At 37.9% G+C, this 27109-nt stretch overlaps 1 protein-coding gene across 2 annotated transcripts in view; it reads left to right on the forward strand.

Moving 5' to 3' along the window:
* The window catches only part of GRIA3 (glutamate ionotropic receptor AMPA type subunit 3), a 149588-nt gene that overhangs the window by 37645 nt on the left and 84834 nt on the right, over positions 1–27109 (forward strand). The window lies entirely within an intron of this gene.

Below are 27109 nucleotides of genomic sequence, written 5' to 3' on the forward strand. Positions count from 1 at the left end.
TTAGATTCCTTTGTTTGACGAGCAGTAATGATGAATGACAGCACCTGAAGTATTTGGTAGTTCCAATAGACTGCATAATTTCTTGTGATAGGCATTCAAATTTAAAAAAAAACCACAACACAAAAATGTTGAATGGTAATGGTGAATGAGTCCTTGTGTCAGTTGGTGAACAGGCTGCACATGTTCCTATGCTGAGATACCACTGGAAATTAAAACCCTGGAGCTGTCACAAATTTTAGTATTACCTATCTTAGATACTTAACTGCTTTTGGGGCACAAACACTGTTAAGCAGTTTACTGTCAATTCCTGAAATAAACTATTATTTAAATACTGCCTTTCTCTAAAGATTATTTTCTCACTGGTTTGTTCTGAGAATGTGAGAAATCACATTTAGGCTACTCTTTCTTCCTTTGGATATTAGTTATGGGCTAAATTGTTCTTGCAAGTAGTCTTACAGCATTCTGGTGAACCAAAACACTTCTGTGTATTAAACATGGCATTTACTATTAATAAATACCACAGCATATTACAGATGCCATACAAAAGTGAATCAACTACTTCTTGTGGGTTTATGCAGCTTATTGAACTATTTCAGTCCGTTCAGCTTGGAGAATGTAGAATCAACTTCATAAAATTGCTTTTCCTAAAGCAGTGGCTTTTTTTTGTTCTTTGCCATCAAATCACATAATCATATGGTTTCCCCCTCAGTGACATTAGGCACAATGCTGTGGTATTTGGCTCCTGCAATGAAGACAAAAGCTAGAGCCTGAACAATAGAATAAAGTTAAAATCTACAATTACATAGATAGGTGGTGAAGCTTTAAATCCATTGAGTTAGTGTGTACATTGTATATGCTTGTGTTTGTAAGAACACTATTTTCTGTTGCTATGAGATGACTGAATTTGGCAGATTGTGCTTTCAAATGCATATTTATGTGCAGGTGCAAAATGAAGTTCCTTTAAAATTGCTAAAACACACAAAAAAGAAAAATAAAATGTGAGATTTATGAATTCCATCAGTAAGAATTATGTCTTATCATTGCTTATTACAGTTGCTGGACATACTCTTCTGTGAAGAAACTGAAATTTAAGAGAAATAACAAATCGCATGTTCTCCTCCTAGCACCAACAGAAAAAAAACAAATTATACTTTAGAGAGAGTAATGATGCAGTAGGAAATGGCTGCTAAGGGAAGAAAGGACATTAGGTAGTATATAGAAGAAATAGTCCTATGTTCATTCCATGCCACATGGTTTTGGTTCATGTGAAAGGGAAAGGCAGGGTTGATTTCTGTTTGTATTAACTCACATCAGTGAGTTGACACTGTTGGTGGCTGTGATGCGTGCAAAATAACTGATTAATTATGTGGTGCTAACTGCCTCAGTAGGCTTCTCTGCAGTAGAACTAAGACTAATTAAGATTATGTCAGGATGAAATGAGATGGGGTTACATACATAAAGCTATTAAGAATTTGGGTAGCAATTGTCAGGAAAGTCACCTTTTGCATCTCATGCTGAGGATTATGTTTCATCAAAACCCTGAGGTTTATTTCCAGCTCAAGTCTGTTTCTCCTCTTGCTTTACCTTACTGTAAACCAGATGTTACCCCACTGAAGTCAGTGGGCCACTCATAGAAGTGTATGGAGAGGTAAGCTTGTGGTTTCCTTAGACACCTTTATGCTGTGTGAAAGTATGAAGCACATCACATTTAATTATAGACATGATATGGTAGATTGTAATACTGAAGGGTTTGTTTATTTAAATTGCCTTGTTTCTTAAGTAACGTTTCAGTTTATTTTTGCCTGAGAAACAGTTTTGTACAGATTGTTCACTTCCCATCTGTCAGTAAAACACAGGCATTTTTTCCTAAGGTACTTTGATTTGTCATACCTGCTGTGCACAAAGACACTGATTTCTGTCATGCAGGTCATTTAAACAAAATCACACCAAGTGATTTTTATGATGTGCATCAAGTCTTCTTCCTCTTCCTTCAGATCATAGGAAGCATCACAGGACAGGAAAGTGACTTTGATGTCTTTGTAATGCCTTGCTGCACAATAGGAGTTCAGTCTAGACAGAAGTACAGATAGATCACAGTCTTTATGGCATTGTAACCAAATACCTCTCTAAATCAGAAATTCATATAGAATCGTAGAATTGTTTTGGTTGGAAACAGCCTCTAAGTCCAACCATCCACCTAACACCACCATGGCCATTAAACCATGTCCCAGAGTGCCATGTCATGTTGTTTTGATTTAGTCTGTCAGTAGACATCTAATGATAACTAAAATCAAGGGTGGAAAAAGCCTTGGTAAATATTGGCTAATATCTTTAATTTTATTGACTAACACTGGCAAGGTGAAGTCCGAGGTGTGGAAGTGTTTGCCTAAAGCCTCATGTTAGCTAAGACCAGCTGAAATTACCTGTTTCAAAAGCAGTTACATCTTTAATCCTTATTACCACAGAAACATAAAAATTTGACCTGAATGTAACAGGTGGGTAAGGATGCAGAAGGCCTGAAAATGCAGCTTCAGAAACTATGAGCTGTCCTGTTCCTTTTCAATGTGAAACCTTCTGATACCCTTTTGCTTAGAGAAATGCCAGGTAAAGAACCAGGATTTTTGTGTTACTTTGTTTTAAAGATACAACTGTAAGCTTCTCAATGATTATGTGTAAGGCATCAAATTGCCTTAGGTTGGGTTCAGTACGAGGCAATGAGATCTGATTCACTGCTTCTGCTGAAGAAAAAGAGTAACTCTTCTGTTTAGTTCTGCTTTTACAAAATGAGGTTAGTTATCTATTGCTGTCAAAGGACAAGACACTTCTGTACTGCTTTCCCTGGAGAATAAGAGATTGGAGCTGATAAAAGAAGTAGAATGTAGAATCAGACTCATTATGTCTTTCACAAAATTACATTGATGGATTTATTACTTTTTTATGAAATAAGAGTTGTGCTGAAAATGACTGATACATATAACATAATATTTTTTGCAAAACAGCTGGAGTAAGATTAATTTTTGTGGAATCTAGAAAGAATCTGCTTTAGTACCTGGTAGATTCCTAGGGACTTTGTTCTGGTAGACTGAGTTTCTGCTGAAAACAGCAATGAGAAGCATAACCCAACAAGAGAGGCTGACTCCTGTTTATAAGCACTTTCCATCAGCAGATAGTCCTTCCACAGAGCTCATTTGTTAAACACCTTATTGTCTTTCTGCATGTCAGGAACTTTTATCTTCATTTATGAAGATCATTCTTCAATAAAGGGGGAAAATTAAACTGGTGGTAGCAGCTACCCCAGCATTAGCAAACCCTGAATTCCACACCTGCCAAACAGTCAAATGTCAAAAGAATCAATAGCTGAACAATTCATTAACATATTTATTCTCAGAGCAGGGGAGTTATCCCATGAAGGAAAAAAAAACATTTAAGGCTGGCTCACAGTTTTCTCAGAAGTAAACATGGACTTGTTCCACTTTAAAATTAGAATTCTTGATTGCTAGTGTGTTTCTACCTGTTTAATTCTTCTCAGTTACACCTATAAGGTTGAGGCACTTACATTTTCAAAAGTATGAAAGAATTTAAAATCTTGACATTATCTTCTGTAAATATCAGTCCATGGTGGAGAATAATGGAACACAAAAAGCATGTTTGGAAACCTATAAAACACCAAAGGTGAAAGAACAGGGGGAGAGTTAGTGCAAACCTTGATTCTTGTGAGTTTTCTGGCTCTTTTGCAGGAGTGTTTTGGACAGCATCCTAGGATCACAGGGATGGCATGTAGGCAATATCAGTTGCTGGCATTTAGGTAGCTATGTAGATGAGCTGTCTCATTCTGCTTTCCTACTTCTTCATATAATGGGAAAATCCACAGTGGGAAGTAAAATCTTGGCAAGAGTTCTGAGCTGAGGCTCAGCCTCCATATCTTGGGACCAGACATCACAGATCTGTACATTTGAAGAATCATGAGCCCCAGTAACTGCCATCCAGAAATTTCCCTGTAAGTCATGCTCTCAGCAAAAGGCAGATTGCAACACGGACACAAAATGTTGCATATTTTGCATGGGTTTGCTTGAGAGGATGGGATATAGGTTGAAGTTTTCAAGCTCTGGTACAATAGAGAGTGAACACAGTGCAGAGACTAATAGTAGAAAATCCCTTGTTTAGATTTAAAGATCATACTTCATATATTTATGTGCAATAAGAAAATGATCTGTTTCTTTCACTAACAGCTTTTTGGGAATGAGTGACTTTACAGTCTTCTAAAGTCTAGATTTTGGATTTATATGGAATGGAAAGTCACAGATATTGCTTACCAATGTTTGCATGAAATGTAAGTAATTTACCTTGACAAAGGAGGCAAATCTTCACATTCTTATTTAGGGCACATTGCTCCCTTGCGTTCAGCAATACAACATACGAACCAAGGCTCTATTCAGGAAACATGCCAGAACGTTAACTGAAATATTCCAGGATTGCTTTACTGTACATCACTGCCTAAATGTGTTTGGGAGTGATAATAATCTGAGCCTGAATTGTTAAATCTAGCTTTTGATAATCACTCTCCATTTATTCCTTCTGAAATCTCAAAAGTCTCATACAGACTCCTTTTATTTTGGTCTCTGTGGTACACAGATACAGAAGAAAGCCCTTTTACTGATCCTTTCCCAAACAAACATTGAGACCTTGTGTGGGAGAATGGACTGAGAGCCTTAAACATTTTTCTCCTGATCTTTCCCATTATCTGCTATTTGTCTAGCTTACCTCTGATAATCACTTAAACCATTTATCTAGCGTATGAACAAGAGGAGCGAATCAAGTTTGAAAGTCATCCAGCATGAGATGTATCATACTGGTAAGACTAAGATGCAGCCAGAGACCATCAGCACAGAGTTCGTGGCAATATTCTGTACTGCAGCTTTGTGCCTCTATGAGTTTTGTGTGTACACAATGGGTTCAGTTTGGTGTTGAGATGCCCCAGCAGAATGCCTGAGCATCCCTTGAAGTTCTCAGAACATGCATGACTGTCGGCAGTATTTTCCAACAACACATGGACTATCTACACATCTGCCACAAATTAGTGATGTTTCGTGGAGGCCCTGAGGACAAGGAAGTATGTCAGCCCATTCATGGAGAAAAACAGCATCACCAGAGCAAGATCATGGTATGACAGAGCCCTGGTGCTGCATGTGCAGTAGAGATGTGATATCCGATGCCTTGTGATAGGCTATTACAGTAGCCTCATTCACACTGAGTGTGAGTTTGGTTCTGGCTGAGACAGCATCAGAATCTGACGTAGCTTCATGTGAAATCAGCTTGTAAGACCAAGTCAGAACATTCAGGGTACGAAGTATGAGTGGGAAAGTCCTTGATAAATAATTTCTGGAAGCCTAAAGCAGAATCTGTGTGGCCATTGTGGTCCTGATGGAAGCAATTGGAACTCTGAGGAAAATGAGCTGAGGCCCTGCGTATCTTATGTACTAAACAGGAGAAATGGCAGCATTGCCACTCTCCCATGCTTTAGAGAGAGAGTCTGCAAACAACTGTATTTATAAACTGACTTGTGTAAGTGCATGCATTTAAATATTTAGCTGTTCATAAATATGCATGTTTTATCAACTTTTGATGTAGCCATAACATTTAATTTTTTTATTGTGTGCACAAGTAATTTAAGTGGCAGAAGCTTTTGTTCTCAGTTGATTTTGTGTGTGCATCAGCAAGAATTAAATGGCCAGGATCTCACATTTCCAGATTTTGTGAAGCAAAGCTTCAAGATAGTTTCCAAACACAGGTGGCAGGGGGTTGGGGGGGGAGGCAGGGCTGAAAAGATATATGAGAGGACTTGTTGGCCCTTTTGCTCTGAGACAAGGGCAAGGAGCTGACACAAAGCCAAGTCTTAGAGGTGATGGGGAGGCTTCACTTGGAACCAGAGAAGACAAGGTAGAATTTGTTGATCTCAGAGAGGAGATGGAACATTTTTGAATAGAAAAGAAGGCTGTTAAAAATAATACCTATGTGAAAAGGACTGTGAGTAAATTTTTATCAAAGCTATTTATTTAACCTATCTCACCCGATCAAGGAATTTACTTAAAGATACTTTGAGATTATTTTTTTCCATTTGTATGTGTAGCATAGCTTTAAAGGCTGGAAACCTTTGGTGTCTTGGGCATCTGGATAGCTTTTTCTGGGGAGTTGTGCCTATTCTGTTCATGGATGTGAACTGTTTTGCTGACTTAAAGTCTGCATAAGATGATTGGTGCTTTCAGTGGGGGTGAAGAAAGCAGCACTGTTCAGTGATAGAATCAGGATGAAGCAACTTTCAGGTATGTATCAAGAAGAGAGATCTGTAGCATTGCATTAATATGTGAACTCTGTTATGTATTTCAGTGGAGTAGCATGTTCTGGCTATCGCATGTTTTCCAAAGTGAGAATGTTTTGACACCCTGTATCTTCATGCAGTTAAGATGGAACTATTTAGCATGGTCTTATTCTTACAAGTGTGTTTATTTCTTTGTTGGCTTGTTTTTGTGGGGTTTGTTTGTTTGTTTTTTAATGTTTACTCTTCCTGTGCTTCTTTCTTCCCCTAGAAATAGTTTATTCTTAACCTGAGTGATAGCTACTATTGGTAGCCTATGGTACTTCATTGAATAGTGGTTGTTTCTTATTCACAACAAGGGAACAGATTCCCTACACACACTACAAGAGACCTCACGTGTTTGTGGGATGCAATAGTGAGAAGGTCTTCAGCCCAGACAAATGAATGGTTCACCAGGTGAAGAACTTCTGTGGAATGAGCATGGGCTGTTGTGGCTTAATGGAATGACTATAATAGTTGCAAGTGGGAATAAATGCCAAACACAGGGGAGATTTCTCTAGTGCATGAGGAATATATAAGTAAAATGGAGTATTTTAAGTTAATAAATCAAAGGTTCTCCTTTCAAAGAGTGGCCTCAGATACTCTAAAGTGGGTTCTCAGCTAATCAATGACAATGTTCTTTCCTCGCTACCAAGAGAGAGGCTTCATATGCAGTTTGAATTTCTTTTGGTATGGGACTATATTTGATTTACAGTTGATGGTCTCTAGCAATAAAGATCAACATTATCTGTATGAGGCATGTCAGGGTTTGCAGAAACATTTTTCAGATAGAAGATTCAATGTACTGATCAGCAGGTTAATGACCTGATCTTCCTCTAATTCATATATGGAAATACCATTGTTCAGTTGAAAGCACAGTGGGCTTTCACTTAAGAGATGTACAGAACGTCAAGAACACAAAAACTCCCTTAAATTTCATCATGAATTTCCCTTATCACCTAGAAAAATACTTGAGCTTTTGAAGAAACTCATAATGGACTACTAAGAAACTTTGCATTTAAGGTAGTTAAGTATGTGGTGTTTGCCATGAAGTTCATATGAAGAAATCTATTGATTGTAGCTTCAATGCCTTCCTTTATCTATAACACTCTGCCCTTTTAGATGTAGTTTCTTCTTTCAGACTTGAGAGAATTTACCAAACTGATTTGATCACATAACTTTTTTTTTCCACAAAATACCAGCTGTGTCAGTAAGCCTGAAGATGACCTGAATACTCTGTGAAAGAAAAATAGATGTGAATGCATTTATGACAAACCCATTCAGCTGGCAGGTAAAATGATCTCATATCCTTACGTAGTTTTTAAAGGATTTTTCTGTACAGTGATAACCACTTCTGTGGTTTCTCATGAGACATTTGAAATAACACCTTTTTTTTCTTTCTTTTTGTTTCCTTTTTTTTTTTAAATTATTGTATTGTCCTTGGAGTTTACAGTAGTACAGGACTGTGAGCATACATTTCAGAAGGTCTATAAGACAGCATGCTACTGTAGTGGAGTGGCATGGAAAATACTTCCATCAAGTCATTAAGTATTAATCTTTAAAGATAAAAAATGAAAAATTCCTGACATGAATTTTATTCTCTGTAACAAATAATTATTCATTTCTTCAGCTCTAGATGCATAGCTTTTCCTGGCTGCCTCTTTTGCTTTGATTCATGATGCAAAGAATTATTAGGAGAGAAAGGTGACCTAAGATCTTATTCTTACTGGTCCTAAGCTCATCATGTTCACAGCCTGTTGCTTTGCACTTGGAAATATTTCTGACTTTCCTGGGCTGTCAGCCGCCCGAAGAAACAAATCATCAGTCAGCGATTTGCACAGCACAGCAGCATATAGTCAGGGCTCCTCTTTAGTTGCTTGATGTGATTAAACACAGAATTGTTGTCTCTTACAACAGCAAAATATCCCCTTTATTGCTTAAGTGTTTCTCCTTCAGTTTTTAGGGACAGGTTCTTCAGGCACTGCTCTGTGAAGTGGGTGGGCCTCGGAGTCTGGATTTGCACCTGAAGTACGTCTGTCCTACCTCCAGCTGAATAGGCTGAAGTTAGGAGTTTATTTCTCCACTCTCTAGTCATGTTCATTTTTGATAACTCATATTTTGATAAGCTGTACTTGAGAATTGAACCATACTGCCTAAGTGCAAAGACAGTTCCAATTTGCTTTGTTTGGTTGTGATGTTTTTGTAATCAGCACTTACATGTGGTGAGCATTTAACAGAGGCTTCTTTCCCCTTTATAAAGTGAAACCCAATTCTGGCTGATGAAATGGCCACCAATCACCAAAAAGCCATTTCCCTCCTTTCATGGTGTTCTTGTGGCCTGGAATATCAAGCAGTCTCAAACACAATGGCTCTGAGCTGTTCTTAACCTGTCCAGATCACAAGAGTCATAGTTAGGAAGACTTTTCCAATGAAAAAAAATGTATGACAGTGATCATTAAAGAGTTTCTCAGGGTACTTTAGGCTATTTTAAACACTCCAAAGCTATCAGATAAATACAGCAAATAATGCAGACACTCTCATGGGCCTTTTTAGCAAGATGGTTCATGCTGATCACTCTAAGCACATAATATTGTTATTTTTGTAGCATATATTCTAGGTATGTGTAGCATAGTACATAGTACAACGGCCTTGTAGATTTCTTCTGTGATCCTCTTGGCAATATAAAAGTGATTATGTAGTCTCAGAATTAACATGGGAAAGCATTTATTAAAACTCTTGGGTGCCCTCAGTTCAGTTTGAGTGCTATAGTTAATACCCAAATACAAGTGATTCTAATGGGTGAATGCACCAAATTAACTAAAATGTTGGATAAAGTTATGTTATAAACAATATATTTCCTCTTTTTGATGTAATTTTCAGTTGCCATTATGTCCTGCTGAGCCATTTAAAATACATGAAAGAATCCATAATTGTCACTCATCTTTATGAAATGTCAAAATCATATACTACATTGACTTCAGCCTGTGTTTGTTAATTCATGAAGAGTTTAATTTGATGAGTTGAAGTCAGAAGTGCAGTATAAAATCCTTTCAGTGCAGTTTAATTATTTTGCCAGCATTATATACATGACACCATTGTAGTCTAGACTGGATTGTGTCATGATCTGCTCCTAAGACTGAGGATATTGTACATGTGTTTCTAGATCAAAGAGTGCTGTTTGCTGCAGTCTTATTTGGCACTGGCTTTCCACCCCTCTCCTCGGATAAATGGAAATTATGATTTTGGGAGCAAATATTAGTCTTCAAATATTAGTTTGTGTAGTTTAGAACACCTTTTATTAGAAAGGTAAGGCTATATTCTTTAAGGGGGCATGGGGGGGAAACACACCAAAAAAAAGGAAAATGAAAAATAAAGAAGTCAGTCTTCTGACATTGTTTGCCTCAGCAAGATCAAACCTTTCAGCTGACTACAGTGGTGTCAGTCAGTGCTCTGTAGACAGAATTGCCTATTGCTTAGTAGTACTAGCGTTATTGATCCGTTGGATTTGTCAATGAACTGACAATGATGACCTCAAATTAGATCACATTTTTATTAAAGAAATCAAATCAAAATCTACCTGGCTGTGGACAAATAATAATGAGTTCCATGAATGCATAATTATTGCAGTAACACTTTTTGCAGAGGTTTCATAACAATAAAACCCCAAACCCTTCTGTTTGTTTTTTCTGTCACTTTTGGCTATGCAATTCTCTCCCTCCCTCATCCACACCCAGAGTGGTATTTTTAATGACATTGTAACGGGTGCCACAAAGAGGTGGAGAGGTGGGGGCGGGAGGGGAGATCTGAGCTTTTCTTTGAAAGGGGAAGTATGTGAGGGGGTGAATACAAGGATGCATAAGTTATTGCAGCCTCGAGGCAGCAGTAATTTATTCACTGACAGTTTGAGTTTCATGCTATGCTATTTTAAAAAAGCCTTACAAAGTAACTGCCTCCATTACATTAGTGTGTGTTGGTTTTAGAAATATTCCACATCGTGGAGATGGTTCGAAACCAAGCATTTGAAACATTCATCACAGTGTGGCAGTTGTCCTGTTTCAGCAAGGAAAACAAACAAACAAAAAAACAAACCAAAACTAATAATATAAAAAGGAGAGTTATTTTCCACATTTTTAACATGAATTTGGGTGCCCTGGAGGGTTTTTCAGAGTTGCTTCATTGCTTATTTGTTTTTAGATATGTTGATGAAAGTGCAAATTGTGCCTTTAGATAAAGCATGTGCTTTGTGTTAGTGCAGTTAGTGTTGTAGTTGCCTTCTCTGGAACTGTTTAGCTACCGTTCTCAAAGAACACAACAAAATGGATGTGAATGGCATACATTTGAATAATGACCATTTTGGTTCGCATTTTTTCCTTATGCTACAAATTAGAGAAAAGTCTGGCTGCATCCATAACGTGTAAGACCAAGCAATGATTCCCTTCGGACATGAACCATATAACAATATTTATGCTTTAAAGCACCGATTCCTTACAGGGAAGTATTTGACTTAGCTGTTTGATTATGAATTCTCATTTATATAGCAGTAATTTCCATTAGTTTAAGAATTATTGTGAAACTGCACATCTGGAAGCCTAAATAAGAACAGTGGCTTCCAAAGTTTGCGGTGTATAGAATTACACTGAATTTTCATGAATAATATATATGAATGCAAACATATTAAGTGCTAGCAGCTGTAGACCATTACGGTTTAGATTTAATTTAAGAAATCTCTTCATCGACCTTCAAAAACTGGCCACAGTGGGCAAAATAAACACATCATCGACTGCTTTATAGTGAATTTTAGATGCCAGCTGCATCCTCATAACACTTTCATTTGGTCTCCTATGAAAATTAAGGATAAAAATATATTGGGAACAATGATGTTATTTGTTCTTAAGTTTCAAGTGTTATTCATTTTGCATAGATGCAGTCTTGGTTTATGGGATATTCGTGTGTATTTTTCTTCAGGTAGTGGTTTTGTGACTTTAGTGACCTCCCTCTGACTATAAAGCTGGATTTGTCAAAATGTTTATAACATTAAAACTTCTACTGAAGGGAATTCAGACTGCTACGGAGTGTAACCGAGTCAGTTTGGTTGTGTAAAATCAAGAGTATACCTCAATGCAGTATAAGCCATTCATTCCATTTGCTGTAGTGAAGCAATGAAGATTCACACAGGTGAAGATTAGACCTTATGTGTTTAAAAATAATTTCTTGACAGGTCCATTTGAAAGAAAAATTGTAACATAGGGACAAAGGCTTGTACAAAATCATTATAAAAGATGATGAAAAATTCTCCAATATTTTGATATTCAAATGTGTTCCTTTTTCCAAGTCCCAGATAGGTAATTTTTAGGACTTCACATGAATAATGGATGCTATTTAAAATGTTTACTTAAGAACAGTGAGTTCATTGTATGAATAATGAGAAGTTTTATTGCAGGCCACTCTGTAATATTTTGATTGTCATATTGTATATCAATCTTCAGGTTAGATGGTAGGAATCCACTTAATTGTTGTATTTAGCCTGCGGTCAATACTGAAGGTGGGGAGGAAATACATTCTTGCTCTCTGTTTCTACACCATCTACCACAAAGAGTATTCTTGAGAACTATTTTAAGCAAATAATGATTATTACGTTAGAATGAAGGGAGAGAAAGAGGCTTCATTGGGCATTTTACTGGAAAATTGAGAATTAGGTTTAGTTTTGTTACTAGAGAGAGGCATATTTGTATGAGTTACAGTATGAAGAGTAGCAGCCTCAATTGCCACACAGAGACCAGAGTCAAGGAGCAATAAAAACAGAAATCATTGTGTCACAAGGGAAACTAGTTTTCTGTAAACTAATAAAAATTATGTTCTAATTATTTCTGTGTGACCCTTCAGGGATTTTTAGGTACATACTTGTTCAAGAAAAGTTGAAAGCTATTGTATTCCCCTAGTTGGAGTCTTTTTTTAAGGACTGTTGTTTTACAGAATATTCCTTGGTGCAGTGCCGCCTTCTCAAGTTACTACTCAGTCTTTACTTGTTTCCTTTCCAGGGCTTTCTACTTTATTCTGCAATAATCTAGCACTAGGTTCTTCAACATAAGTAACAAATGTATGCTTCCTCTCCTGTCTGACAGAATTAAAGCTTAAAAAGAAAATTTTGTTCAAGTCAACTGGAACTTGAGAAGGAGTGGGAAATGTTGAGTGAAAGAGAAATTACAAATCTCATTTCAGTCCAAGCTGAAAAATGCTAGTTTATCTGCAGAAAAATCTGCTCCAAGTTATTTCAAGACTAAGCTTGAGTTTAATCTTCTCCTAAAGGTCTATTTTTCCAGTAAAAGAAAAGTTAATTGAAAAAAAATCTACCAGCTCTATTACTGAATTAATGGAGCTGTAACTGCTAACAGGACACTTCCCTAAACAGTAAGTGAAGTTATATGCCCATCTGTGGCTCATGCAGGGCTTCAAAGAATATTTCTCGTTTATTTCAAAATGGCCAATGGCCACACTTTAGAGGACAAAACCTGCCAGCCATAAACATGCTGCTTTTTGCCAGAAAAAAAGTGTACTGGGACATTATTTTAGTATCTCCACACATTGGTTAAATATAATATATTATTCTGTACAAGGATAGAATTGTACTGAGACTAGAATTATTTGCATACTTACCTTCCATTGTTATCATCCATGCTTTGTTTTATTTTATTAATAATTATTGGGGAAAAAATCCCAGTTAAGGTACAGTAAATGTATTACAAATATATTCCTGTGTTAAATTTGGTCAAAAGCAAAATGGACATTTATTGATAATTTTTAAACATGAAATTATGGAATCACTGCCCTTCTGCGTTGCATAAAGTTTTTTGGCATTTATAGATATTTCTAAACACATCCTAAATAAACATGACATCATTAGCATGTTTTGCTAAGACAAACATAGCAGGTTTTGATTAAATTGTTCAGGTGCAGAGCAAATGTTTTCATGTTTGTTTTATTTTCTGCTCAGTCTTGTCCCTCTGACTTTTGCACAGTTCTGTAGATATTGCATTATCCTTGCAGGCTTCTCAAACATTGCTTATTTAAGCACAAGTTAGCAAAGTGAGTAAGAACATGATTTTATTGATGCAAATGAAAGATGCCTTCTCTTTGTCCCAGGTGTTAGTTTGTATTTACATGAGGAATGATTACCACAATGAGCCTGTTGTAAGGAGCTATTTAAGAGCTAGGGCTATGGAGAAAAGGTCCTAAGCAGACACAGGAACCATCAGACAAGAAGCAGTCAGGTTTGATTGCCATCATACTTCTTCCATGGTACTTCTCAGACAGTCAGCCTGATCTGTTATTTTTGTCTCATCTCATACCATACAGAAGATGAATAGTGCAGTGGCAACACAGGACTCAGATGAAGCTGTGGTACATAGTTACATCCTCTAGTGGTGAGAGTATTTTTGTGGATAGTAGATGAACCTAGACAAAATCTAATGTTGAGACTGTTTTATCTCCTAGCCCTGGTGGCACTAGTCTTTACATATATCATGATAAAAATCCCATTAAAGCTGATGAGAGCTTTTCGTTTGTCCTATTCAATTTTCAAAGCAAAAATCCTAAGCAATAGGATAAAGGCTCCAAAATTCATTAAGCTAAGTAGCAGAAAACTACTCTGCCAGGAAAGCAAACTTTTTTGTGCTCCTTGTGGAGGACAGAGGGGCTGGTGTTTCTTCCATCAGCTGTGGCCCTAATCATAATTTATCAACCTGCATTGCCACAGTGTTGTAAGTGGAATTAGCCCCTTCCATAGCTCTGGCCCATTTAGATGAAGTCAAATTACAAACTAATCCCCACTTTTTGATTCTGCACTTAATGGAAAGGTATGGTTTAAAAGGCAAGCTTCTATACGTTGAGGTCCTGTTTTTTTAGTGGTGCCTGGAAGTGACCATGTGCATGAATTACGCTTGCTTCACTAATTAGATTGTTGCATTCAGCTGCTGTAAGTTGCTTTGACCATAGCCAGTGGAGCTTCTACCTTCTATGGACAAGAGGATAATCATGGTGCATCAGTTTCACTGCAGTTTCACAGTAGCTCTGTTAAAACCATTGCATTTGCTGACCATTTGATAAAGGTCATTCTGTTTGTGACAAAACAAGCCAGCCAGAAAAGAATTACATAGCTTCTGGCCAAAAAACAAACAAACAAAACAGTAAGGACACCACAGCAATATTTTGTCTTTAACAATCTCTCTTTGTTTTCGCTTGGGATTCTTCACAAAGAAATGAAGTGGATTATCCACATGACTTTGGGAAGAAAGACTGAAATAGTCTTTTACCCATTCATCAGTGAGGTCAGTATGTGTGGATGAGAGATAGGTGTTGCAGTTTTATTTACTGTGCAGTGTAGAGGGATGCAGTCTGTATATCCAGCAAAGGAAGGCTTCCATCACGTACCACCTGAGCGTGGAACAACTTATTTAATGCAGTCTTATTGCTGCCACACCAGAGGCTTCATCTCCCACCTTCCTTTGTGCTGGTAATGGTATTCTGGAACACTTGGGAGAGAAGCCACAATTTTGGTCTTCAGATGCCAAGAAGAAAATTTAAGAAAAAAAAAAAGAGAAATTCCACATTAGCTGAAGCAAATCTAGGCTAATGTCGATTACCTGTGTTTTAAAACTCTTTTCAAGGAATGGAAAGGAGCTGATCTAAAACAAGAACAGTTGACTTAGCTCTTTTTCTGTTTCACTTCCAAGGTTTTATAGTTCTAGGTTGTAAGAGAGAGGATAGGACATTAGTATGTGTGGAAAATGTGTCAGTGGTGTTATGCGGAAGGCTGAGGAACTGGGAAGTCAAGTTGTTTGTCTTTTGCTGTTCAGGACAGATGATGGCATAAATCCACTCCTTTCTGCAGTTGTGAGTACAAAGGGCATTTTGGACTGTGCTTACATTAGGCTGAAAGTCTGAAGTGGTTTGTGCTGGAGTACCTGAGCCACTATAATCAACGTGTAATCAATGAAGGTATAGATGTGACACACTTAACCGCGTGCTATAGGCCTGTGGTCTCAGCCCTGATTCTTTTAGTGTGCTTTTATTTTCAATCTTCCCTCAGTTCCACATCATCCAAAGTGACAAAAGGGAATCACATTGGAGAAAGTAAATGAGCAAAGGCTATGGAGTGTGAGACAGTGTTTAAGAAATTCTGAAAGACAGCAATGAAGACACCAAGACTTTGATTACAGACCAAGATAAAAGGGCTAGCCAAAGAATGAGGACAGAGGTACACAGTATAGACCTTTTGAAACAGGGACAAAACTTTTGCTATATTAAAAAAAAATAATAATAAATGGAATTGGTGAAGTGATGGGACATGCTCCAAGAAGTGAGCAAGAAAATCTGGCATTGAGAGCTAAGACCTCAGTGAGAACTGTTAACTGTAGCAGTGCAGTCAGAAACAGGTTCTTAAACTCTTGCTGCTCTATGCATAGTCGTATTGCTCCAGTGTTTAAAGAATATGCTTTTTTAATTTTAACCTTTTTTTTTTTCTTTCTGAAATAACAGTAACAGAACTTTGCGCTCTTAAAAGAAAGATACTGGCTTGCTATTGCATTACAGGGGGAGCCTTAGTTAGTATTGAGTGCAATCAGAGGCGGACCAGCTCCCTGGAGTAAGAAACAGACATTATATTTTGAGCCTACAACATCTGCACATTAATAATTAGTAAGGTTAGGTGGAAATTTTGTATTGAAGCGACTCCAGTTGCTCACAGGCTTGACCTACCTGGTTTTCCCTTGTTTTTCGTACCTGCACAGAGATAATTACAGTGGCAGAAAGTGTTAAAATAAAGATATCTTACTTAGTTTGCTTGGTCAAGAAAAGTGAGACTAAATAAAAGTGCCTCCCTGCTGAGGGAGGGAAGTGGTGGAATGAGAACTTTTTGTTTAAAAGTATTGATTTGCACAGAATATGTAAAACCTTTCCATTATTTATACCAGGAACCTTCCTTGTTTTGTGAAGTCTTCCTCTGCATGAATGACTACAGTATAGGTAAACTGAGCGACCAAAACTATCAGTGTTTGTGCTTTTAGCTGTCTGTACCATTTACTGTATATTTTCTCATTCAGATTAGATAATATGAAACTTTTTGTATATTTGATCATTGTATTTTGTAACCATGCAATCAGATTTGCAAGGCTTTGGAAAGAGTAGTCGTGCATCACTATAATCTCAAAACAAATGGAAGAGTTCTTTTGTTTCACTGAATATTGGATTGAATATTCAAAGAGCATTATAAACATTTAAAATAATAGTAAACACTTGGCAGCATAATTGGGTGCAAAGCCCCACATAATTGTAGTACTGAGGCTGATTGGTCCCAAAGATGTGATCCTTCAGCTTCCTAATTTTACAGAACAACTCTGAGAAAACATTAAGAACAGTTTAGCTTGAAACTGTGAAAACGGAGAGCTTGCCATTCATGTGCAAGCCCTTCCTTTTGTAATGGATACTCTACCACTCCACAACCTTGGAGGAGAATTTTCTATCTCCTTTTTCTTCTTTAAGCTAATAATTATCTGTCTCAGATATGTGTACATCCCATTTAGTGAGGCAGTCCTTATCTGTGCACTTGTTGAATATGTTGCAATGAAATAACTAATTAGCAGTATATTCTGTAGAGAATTCTGTGCCACTTTTTAAGCAGGCCACAGAGTACATTTTCTGAGAAGCACATACCCTATTTTCATAAGTGATTTCCAAAGGCACATAGGACATGTCTTTCAGCATAGGCATTGTGAAAAGCACCTCAATGAGATCGAATGCCTGGCTGCCATTTACATCAGTGGAGTGCAGGTACCCCACCTGCTGAGATTCATCAGCATCTGCCTCTGAAAATCTAATCCTAGCACCCCACCCAGGTCACTTTTGAAAAACAAAACCAGATACCTGGGGAATTATACCTCTGTTGTACTGTGAAGTGAGTCAATTTCTGAGAGAATCATAGGCAAAAATATTAGTTGTTTCAATTACTCCAGTTGTTAGCATTTTGAGATCATTTAACAGAATCTTCACCTTTTACCATGTGCACATCCAAGAGCAAGATATTTTTTAAAAATATTTATTGACAATATAAAACTAAGAAAAGTAGCTTTAAATGTAAAGCTTTGTGCTGTATAATCATGGAGATACATATATATGGGCGTATAATCCAGCAGAAGTTAACGAAAGTTTAGTGGCTGTTAGTTCTTGAAGGATGCATAACCTTTTGTTGATATTGTTCTGTGCTCGTTGTGATCCAGCAGTGCACAGATGCAGTATGCTAATTTGAGGACAGATTTTGAGGGTATATGCATGTTCTTTACATGCAAGACCAGATTTTGCCCAAGGTGATCAAGAATGACAAGGTCAAGTCTCTACTGAAATTGCCTTTAAAGTCATACAGGTTATTGCCTGAGTCCAGTTTTTCTGTGAAGCCCGTCACACTGGTGTTTCTAAACCATGAATTATGAGAGCAGTAAAGTAGACAAACACTACCCATGCCTGGGTGATGTTACCTTCCTTCGTAAATTCCATTTGTGAAGCATAGAAGTGAATGCAATGGGATGGCACCATAGGGGTGGGAGGGAAATCCAATCCATGGGAAAAATGTCCTGGAATGGGAAGTGCTGTTGTCATAAATAATCTTGGATGTTGTAGAAAAGGCTGGATCTGAAGCTCAACCCTTGCTAATGCCTGAAGTGAACTCCAAGACTCTCCCTCACCTTCCTTCCCCAACTAAGCACATTGAAACTTAGAGAGATGAAGCCAGAGCTAAACTTTTGAATCACATTCCTGTCTCTACTTAGTGAATATCTATGCTGAAATGCTTGCACATTTCTCTACAATCCAGCCTAATCATTCATCTGAGCTGCCTTCCTGATCTAAATCAGGAATAGCATATTCAGCAACTGACCACTGGGTTTTTTACCCATCTAAGCTTTACTGGCTCCCAGCCCTGTATATAAAAGTTGCAAAAATAAAAAATAATTTTTAAAAGGTGGCATGTTATCAGAGCTAGCTAATGCTAAAATTCCTGAGGATGTTTGCCGCAGGGAAAGAGACCTCCAAGATTCAAATAGGGTTATAAGACTGAGTAATAAAAGCAAGACATTACTTCCCTTTTGTCTTTTCCCTCACTAGAAGGTAAAGATCCATGAATTTCCTGAAGGGTTATGGATAATCCCTGGTCTGTAGATTACATGAGCCCATTGAGTGTCATCACTGTGCAGAATAAACCAGATCTTTTTGATACACAGACCATAACGCTGCAATAAGTAATGCTCACTGATAGAGAGCACTGAACCAGGACCTCCTCTTTCTGCCACCTCAGCTCTATGAAATGTTTTGAAAGGTAATTTGTTATGTTTGGTCAGGTGTTGGCTATTGATGTCATGCTGATTCTCTACTAACTTTGTAAATTGTCATCCTGCAGACTCACTGCAGGAGGAATTAGTATAAAGCATGTTAGATGATACGTTCTGTACTCTGGTCAGTGTGGTAGAACTACACTTTGATGTTCAAAACCGAGTCAGAACAAATTGCCAAGAAGCCTAGGACCTGTTTCAAACTAGTATGAAGCCTTGTAATTAATGAACACATCATTGCTACAAAGAGAAATGCTTATACTGCAAAAATAATAGTGCTGTCTAAAAGCTCCTCGTTATGAGCCATTGGCAAAAAAAGAAGGCAGACTAGCCAATTGAGTGACTAAAAAGAAGCATACATGCAGACTGTGAGTATGGATCCATAAATTACCATTCCTATTATCATAAAAACTCATTTAAATTTCAGAATATTTTGAAATCAGTACTCACCCTTTGATTGCTCTATTTTTTTAGTGTTCAGAATAAATAAAAGGAAATTAACTTATGGGTTGAGACATGAGGCACATCCCAGCTGCAAGGGCAATTAAAATGCTGGATGGCAAAGGGTGAGATGTTGATGAAGAGAGACTTTGAAAGGCTGATAGCATCTGTTAATGAAAATTCTCAGAGGCAAAAGGTTTGTTTGCTCAGGTAGTTTGAGAAACAGAACGTGTAGATAAAGGTTAGGGAGAGGAATAAATATTTTTCTTACTTGATTGACTGAAGGTCAGATAGAAAGAATAATTTTACTATGTTTGAGGACAATTCAAAGAGCATAAATTTTTTTCCAAGACATTTATCTGAGGTGAATCCAGTTGTTGTGGGGTTTTTTTGTGATGAATATGTATTTCAATTCATAGTCTGATTACCATAATCTCCTGTGATTGTTTCTTCAAAGGAATAATATTTATCATTTTTTAAAGTCAGCAGCTGCAAACGTTTTTAAGAGAGGGCAGTCAGCAATACTGCTGCATGCTCATACTCAAACCCCTATATATTTCATGGCAAAGAATTAAATTGTGTTATCAATAATTTTAAGCTTGCAGCATACATCAAAATTACATTTCTAGCTCTTTAGATGAATGCAGTGATATGTGACACCAAGTTTTAGCTATTTTCAAAATCCTCTGCTGTTGATAGGTGGATAAGGTCTCCTTTCTTCCAGAACATTTATTGCCTATAACAGAATAAATGCACCAATATTCTCTTTCAGCTAAAAAACCCAAATATTTAAGCTTAAAAAATAATTCATTTTTACTCCCTTTCTTAGGTGATAATTCCACACAATTCTTTCCTTTCTAACTCTGTTTGTCATTGTATCACCATTGTACAGCTTTACCTGCAATAATAAACAAGGTTCTCCATCAGTATCCCAGTCCACTGCAGGCTATGGAGCTATTCAATTTACTCTATCAAAAAAGATATGAGGAAAATGTATTCTGAGCTACCACACTGATGTTTTTGCTATAGAACATCAGTGGCTAGTGTATCTGTAGGCAATCTTTAAAAGTATATATTTGACTATGCTACTGTTTGAAATAAAACCAAATCTGAGTATGAACAGAGAGAACCTAAGTTTGAAAATTGACTCTATTGCTAATTGTCTGTTAGGGATAAGCCAAAACATTTTTTCAATTCTAAATTAGCCCCACATGTGATGTACTTCTGAAATGATGAAGCTGGACTAAAATGTGTCAGTAATACAGAGATACATCAGTTCTGCAGGCTCACCAAGGAGAGGAAGGAAATCCATGCAGCTATATCAATGCCAGTGGGCACTAGTGTTACACACAGAAGGAGACCTTTTATTTCTGAAATGAAAGACAGTGTTCACTGCACCACCTCACTCATACCAGCCACAGCCAAGTCTTCAGAGTAGTTCCACAGCTTGGAGCAGCAGCTCATTGTTCCATTATTTATCAGGTGGCTTTTCGTTTTCTGCTTTTCTCCCAATCATGTGATAGGCCAACTACATCTCCTCAAAGTCAGTGTTGTCATCAAAAGATGAGCGAGTTCAATTCTCTACATCTTGCAACATCGGCATATGCTCTGGTTTTGGGCTTTGTAGGCTTTCCCTTTGAGAACTGGCTTCCCATGGAATGGGATACAGTTGTTTTGCAGACAAGTTAGGTTTTTCTTCACCAGCCTGATAATTGCTAACTCTGTGATTCCTAATTAGAATCTTTTTGCTAAGATAAATACATAAACACAATTAGAAATGTATTTTTAACGTGCAGTAATTAGCCTCATCAGTTAAATGCTAGTCAACACATTGGGATTTTTGTTCTCTTCTGGTTTTTCGATTGCAGGTAAAGGTTGTCAGTGATACCTACAAGTTGACTCATTACACAACATCATTTTATGTATTTTCTTCCATTGATTTCCATGCGCAGAGAAATTACACAGCATCTTTCATTCCTGACTAGAAAGAGAACACGAGAGACTGTCATCCAAATGCACCTGAACTTTGGTCACTGTTGGACTTGGTGACCTTAAAAGTCTTTTCCAGCCTTAAGAATTCTATGTAAGTTAAGGACAGACTAAGACCAAAGCGTCACACTTAGGTCTGGCCACAGTCACTTTTATGACATCTGACATCAAGAGGATTATGGCTGAGATAATTTCTTTCCATGGTGGCTAGATCTTGTTTCTTCAGTAACCAATGCACAAGAATAAGGGGAAAAACAAACAAACAACAACAAGAAAAACCCAACACCACCAACAAAACAAGTCCCCAGCTCTGATGGAAGTGGTTGGTAATATCTGTGTATCTCTGTTTCTTCTTTTTTTTCCCTGAAGAAACTTCTATTCTGATTATATCAGTTCAAAGGCTTTTCAGCAGAAGGCTTATCTGTTGCAAGCAGCAGGGCTTGGTGTGAGCTCATTCTGCCTTGCTCTGTACAAGAGGCAGTGAGTGAGGTTGCAAAACAGTGTGGTCGAGGGATAGAAATGCTCAAATGTGAATAAAAGGGAAAGAAGCCATTACAGAAGGCTGCACCTAGGCAAGGCTGTGGTAATGTACTAAGGTTATAACGATAGCTTCCTGATAACAATACTCAGCAAATGGTTTCTTTTGAATTTGCCAATGTCACTTGCAGCACATCCTTATTGCAGAATTCAGGGCACTCAGAGAAATTGTTGTTGGGCTGGAATGTCATTGGAATTGAACTCTTTAGATTGCATCCCACTGCATGTGTAATATTATTGTGCTTACTGCATAGTTTCAAGTTTTCAGCTGCTCTGGAATCAGGGCAGAGCTTCACAGAGGAAATCTCTCTGTACTTAAACTGCTTAATTTTCTTGTTTTTATTCAGATCCCCTAAAGCTTGGAAGTTAATTCTTTTTAACATTAATATGGTTTTACAATTTTGACATTTACATATTAAAAAGTTTACCCTTTGGGAGGGCTCTCCACTACTGCTAGGACCGTGTCTCCCAGATCTAAGCATCCTCTGGTAACAGAATAGCCACACTACTGCCTCTGCCAGCTTTCTAATAGCAGCAGTATGGAGAGCCATTAGTAATAAGGGCACAGAGGATACCCTACAGCCCATGTCCACTGCACAACACAATGCTTTTCACCTTCTGTTGCCTCACAAAATACATTATCCCTCTCTCTGATTTATAAAATTTTGTTTACCTGTCAGATTTTCCTAAAGCAGAAGATGCTCTGTTTTTAAAGTGTTTCCATCTCATCTGTTTTGTTGCCCATCTGCATCCAGCAGCTATTGTCGCTCAATTCTTTTTCCCTCAAAAATTATTTAAAGATTTGCATAACAAAGATGAAACTAGAACACAGCTTTATTGATAAAGTTTGGATCATGTTGTTGTGTTGAGGTATACCCATCTGTTCTGCACCAGGACATTGTGAAAGTCATATGAATAATCCCCCTTACGGAAGTGACAGCACTGCTTACAGCATCTCGATGTCTGCCCTTGATTATTGCACTTTTTGATCCCTTACTGTGTTACTCTCATTTTACACTGGCAGAGCTTCATTCAAAAGCACTGGAGTTGCACTGACCTAAAATCTGAGTAAATGAGGGATGAATTAAATGGAAGGTTGTTGTGAAAGAACAGATCAAGGTGAAATGCATGCAGAAAGAGACATTATTAAAAAAAAAAAGAGAGAGACTTGTATTCACTTGCATTCAGCAGATCTGAATTCCTGCATGTTTAGCTGTATCCCATCCCAAGCAAATGCAGGCCAGATGGTTCCTGTAAATTCTTCTTTAGAGCAGGGCAAGTTCACGTTCACTCAACCAAACTGACATATCTATTTGTGTAGATTTCTCTGTTTATGGATGACAGGGAATGCACAGGGGAAAACAGAGGTTTACAGAATAGGAAAAGCAGGAAAAAAAAATCAGAATGTGTTTGCCACTGGATCTGGAAGATCATCTGGTATCCGGAATAGAATATAACACTTCACGTGCTGGTTACCAGATAGAAGTGATCAGGTCAAAACAAGGTGGAATGAGGTTATTCTACTTCTGTTTAATAATTTGAATGCACATGTGTTAGGCTGAAAGAGGACTCCAGGGTACTGGTCATTTACCGCATCTTTTACTGGTGACTAATTTAGTAGCTTGTTCCTTGCTTCTTCCCCTACTGTAAAATTGTTAAGCAGGCTTAGGTTATACAAAGCATATTTGCCTGACATGTTTGGATTTTGAATGCTGGGGAGTGTTTTGGGTTGGCTAGTTGTTTTTCACTCCCATCTAGCATGTTTGATCTGCTTGCTTTTAGATTAGTGCTAGGCTGAGGGCTAAACACACAGAATGTCCAAGTGTATCCTATCTTACAGACTTCTGGTACACTTGAAATATAAGCTGGTATAATAGAGTTCATATTTGCTTTGGTGAAGCACTTCCCTTGATGGCCTCGGTTTTGGTGAGTTCGTTGTGCCCTTGTCAAACACAGCTCCACACTTAAATCCCTGAGGTTCACTTGTAGGCCAGAAGCTCAGTTCTTCGTATCATGTCCCAGATACATAGCCAGGAACACAAGTATTCAGATCAGAGCTGATGTTCAGTCAGCTGGCACAAGCATGCTGCATGCCAGGAAAATATATCCCTGAAAGATGTTTGGTGCTCAGCAAGGCAAAAGAAAGAGGAGCTGCAAGCAAAAGCTCTTTCATTTCTAATAGGAGGCTGAGGTCTAAGATCTTATCAGGAACATTCAGGAAAAGAGTGATTTACAGAAGTGGTAATTTTTTATCAGTACTTTAGTGCCAACTGTGAGGACTCACATGATGCTACAGATGTTCTGGTGTGATCGTTTACTCATGACGTGTTAATGATTGCTCTTACCTAAAAAAAGATAGCTCAGTGATGTAGTGCATAGAATTCCACATGGCTGATCAAACTGCTCAGATGGATTTTGCTTGCTGCATGGATGTAGGAAGAGTTTCATAGATGCAAAAGAGTGAAATGTCCTTTTCAACTCTGTTTGTAGGATCAGCTGAGAGATACTTTTATCAAAGGGATGATCTGAAAGACTGAGGTACAGGCTTTATTTCCCTGGCAGAAGTATGGAGATTTTGGGTGAATTTGTGTCTTAGTCCAGCTGCAGGGAAGACTGCCTAGAATATAATTCTGTCTGGGTTGTTTAAAGTCCAGAGACAGCATTGCAACAAATAACATGTTCCCCACTCTTAGGGAAATGTATTGAACATTTTCCCTATTTGCAAGCTTCAGTCAGCAAAACTCAAAATACTTGCTTCAGCTCACTAAACAGTGAGCTGGGCACTTGTTTTGTTCTGGTTTTATTACTACAACTACCTCTAGCCCAGTCATTTTGCAGTCTGTTTAGATGAGGATTAGCTCTTTTAAATCATCAGTATTTTAAGAACTGTCCATACAATGACACATTTGAATATTAAAGTCAGGATTGTCTCAGCTTTAATAGGTGAGCTGGATTTGTGGGGTTTCATTTGTAGATCATAGGAGCAACCTCTTCCCAGTACATGGCCAAAAGGGACCAAAACATAATATGGGTCTGTTACATGTCCTGGGAAGTATGGACATTGCCACTGTATGAGCAGAAATATTTGTAAATCAGTAACATCAACATCTTAATAACACACTGCAGCAAAGAGACATGGTGCCATCAGAAGAGCTAGCCTCAGAAGCAGTGCTTCCAGGAAAAGGCATGCCTTCCATCCTGCTGCTTTTTCTCATCCAAGGTATGACTAAAGCAAAAAAGGGTCAAAAGATCATATTGAGTTCTGAATTAATTTTTCCTGTTGTCTGTATTTGCATTAATGACTACAGAATGAACAAACTCTGAGTTTTAGTAATGTTTTTATGAGCCTGTTTTGAAATTATCTCATTGCTATCATCTCCTAGGAGGATGTCAGATTTTTCTTGTCTTATCTAGTATTTTCTGGTGTTATTGATTGAAGTAGTATAAGCTAATGGAAGCCTTTCCTGTATGGCTTCTTCACAGACCTGTGGTGAATTATCAGTTCTTTAGTCATCTGGGATAGATCTGATGTACACTACAGAAAACCTACAAAACAGAGTTAGTTGTTGAGCTGGCTGGTTTCCTTTAGGGTGAGTGAAATGAGGGGTGCAAAGAAAGTGCAGCACCTCCAGGGTACTTAAAGGTGAGCATCTCTTGTGAAGCATTCACACAGTGTGTTTACTGGGAGGTAGGGAATGGAAGAGCTGGGTGTACAGGTCTGACATGCATGGAAGGAGGAATTCATTACCCAGGCAGTACCCCCAAACTGTCACAACTTGCGCTGTCATGATAAGGAGTAAGAAAAGTTCACATCTGGGGATTAAAGGGTCCTTTTATTTAAACAACCATACTGCTTATGTAACAGCCTTCTTAATGGTAAAGTACAGCTGGAGCCTGGAACATGTTGTTTACAGGAATACCACGTCACGGGTAGAGAGGTAAAGTGAAGTAAATGGTGCTGAAGCCAATAGGCCTGGGGAGAGATGGGGGGGCTGGGAACGGTGAACACATTTGCAAAGGTGCCAGTGCACTGCCTTCCTGAAAGCAGGAGGTTTGAGCCACACTTCTGTAAAGGTCAGCAGAGGACTGGCCTCATGAGCTTGAAAGAAGTGAGCTGGCACATCATGGGCAGTGACCGTAGGGAGGATTTCAAGAACTGGCAAGGATAGAGGGGACTGTGACTGTAAAGGCTTGATGTGACAAGGAGAAACGAGGTAAAGAGACAGAAATGATGAAGCTCTGGAACCTTTTCACACTAAGATTACTCAATTGTATTGTCATGCATAGGAGAAAGGCTGCCGAGTAACCTTGCTTTCTCTGTCTTGAAGTGATAACCACTGACTAATACACACATATAAAAACACACACACCCCCCCACACAAACATACAATTGCACAAAACTAGGAAAACTGCCCAGCTTTCTTCTGACATATTCAAGGTTTGACAAAGAAAGCTCTGACTCAGTGTTAACTGAAGCAGGGTGCATGGCACTCACCAATAACATCTGCTCTTCAACATGTTCATTTTTGCTTCTTTTCTCGAGACAGTTCCTATGTTTTGTGTGTGTTATTAGCAAAAACTAGAGCTACAGAGTTTTTTAAAGTGTATTTTTTATTTTATAATATGTTGAATCATTTTGTTCAATTTGGAGTGAAAAATGTTATGAACTGTTTTCTGTTGTTTACAGCAAGCTCAAGGTTTGTACTTAGACATATATGAATGGTGAAACAAAGTTGTAAATATTCATTACATAGTGGAATCATTTTTTTAAAAGCACATCTTTGTACACAAAGCATTTGTAAATCCCCATCAGTGGTATTTATGTTCCCACATCAAAATTCCTTGTTTGCAGCCAACCAAGTATCTTAGGCTTAGATCTTCCTCCTACATGTAATGGAATCACGATGCTGTCACAGATATCACAGCTATTTCTGTAAAATATGATGTTAAGGAAGACTGAGTTCATTGTACTATACATATGTAAATGCCTCTCTTTCAATAGTCTGAGGGGAAAGAAGATGCCAAAAAGAATTCCCAACCAGTGTACATATCAATTGTCCCCACCTTTCATGGGTTAGTAAAGCGCATTCATAGAGAAGCATTAAGAATCAAGGAGGCTGCACACGTTTGAGTGAGACTTAAGGAAGTCACATGCTAAATTATAATAATCTAACTGCAATCTAGAAAATCATTCATTCCTTGTTTGTGTCTGTAATGAGGTAATGATGCAGCTCCTTTGCCTTCGTTGAGCTGTTACAGATTTATAGCAGGCTATGGAAGATCAAACTGCAGCACAAGTTCTTGTTATTGGTACACCCCTACAAGGATATTTGAGTTCAAAACACTTACTGGTATCACTCAAAGCAGTGAACAAGTTCTGTAGCTCAAACTTCTTTCACTTTCAGAAGTGTAGGGG

This window comes from Indicator indicator, chromosome 17 (genome assembly GCF_027791375.1).
Source record: "Indicator indicator isolate 239-I01 chromosome 17, UM_Iind_1.1, whole genome shotgun sequence".
In the NCBI taxonomy this organism is placed as follows: domain Eukaryota; kingdom Metazoa; phylum Chordata; class Aves; order Piciformes; family Indicatoridae; genus Indicator; species Indicator indicator.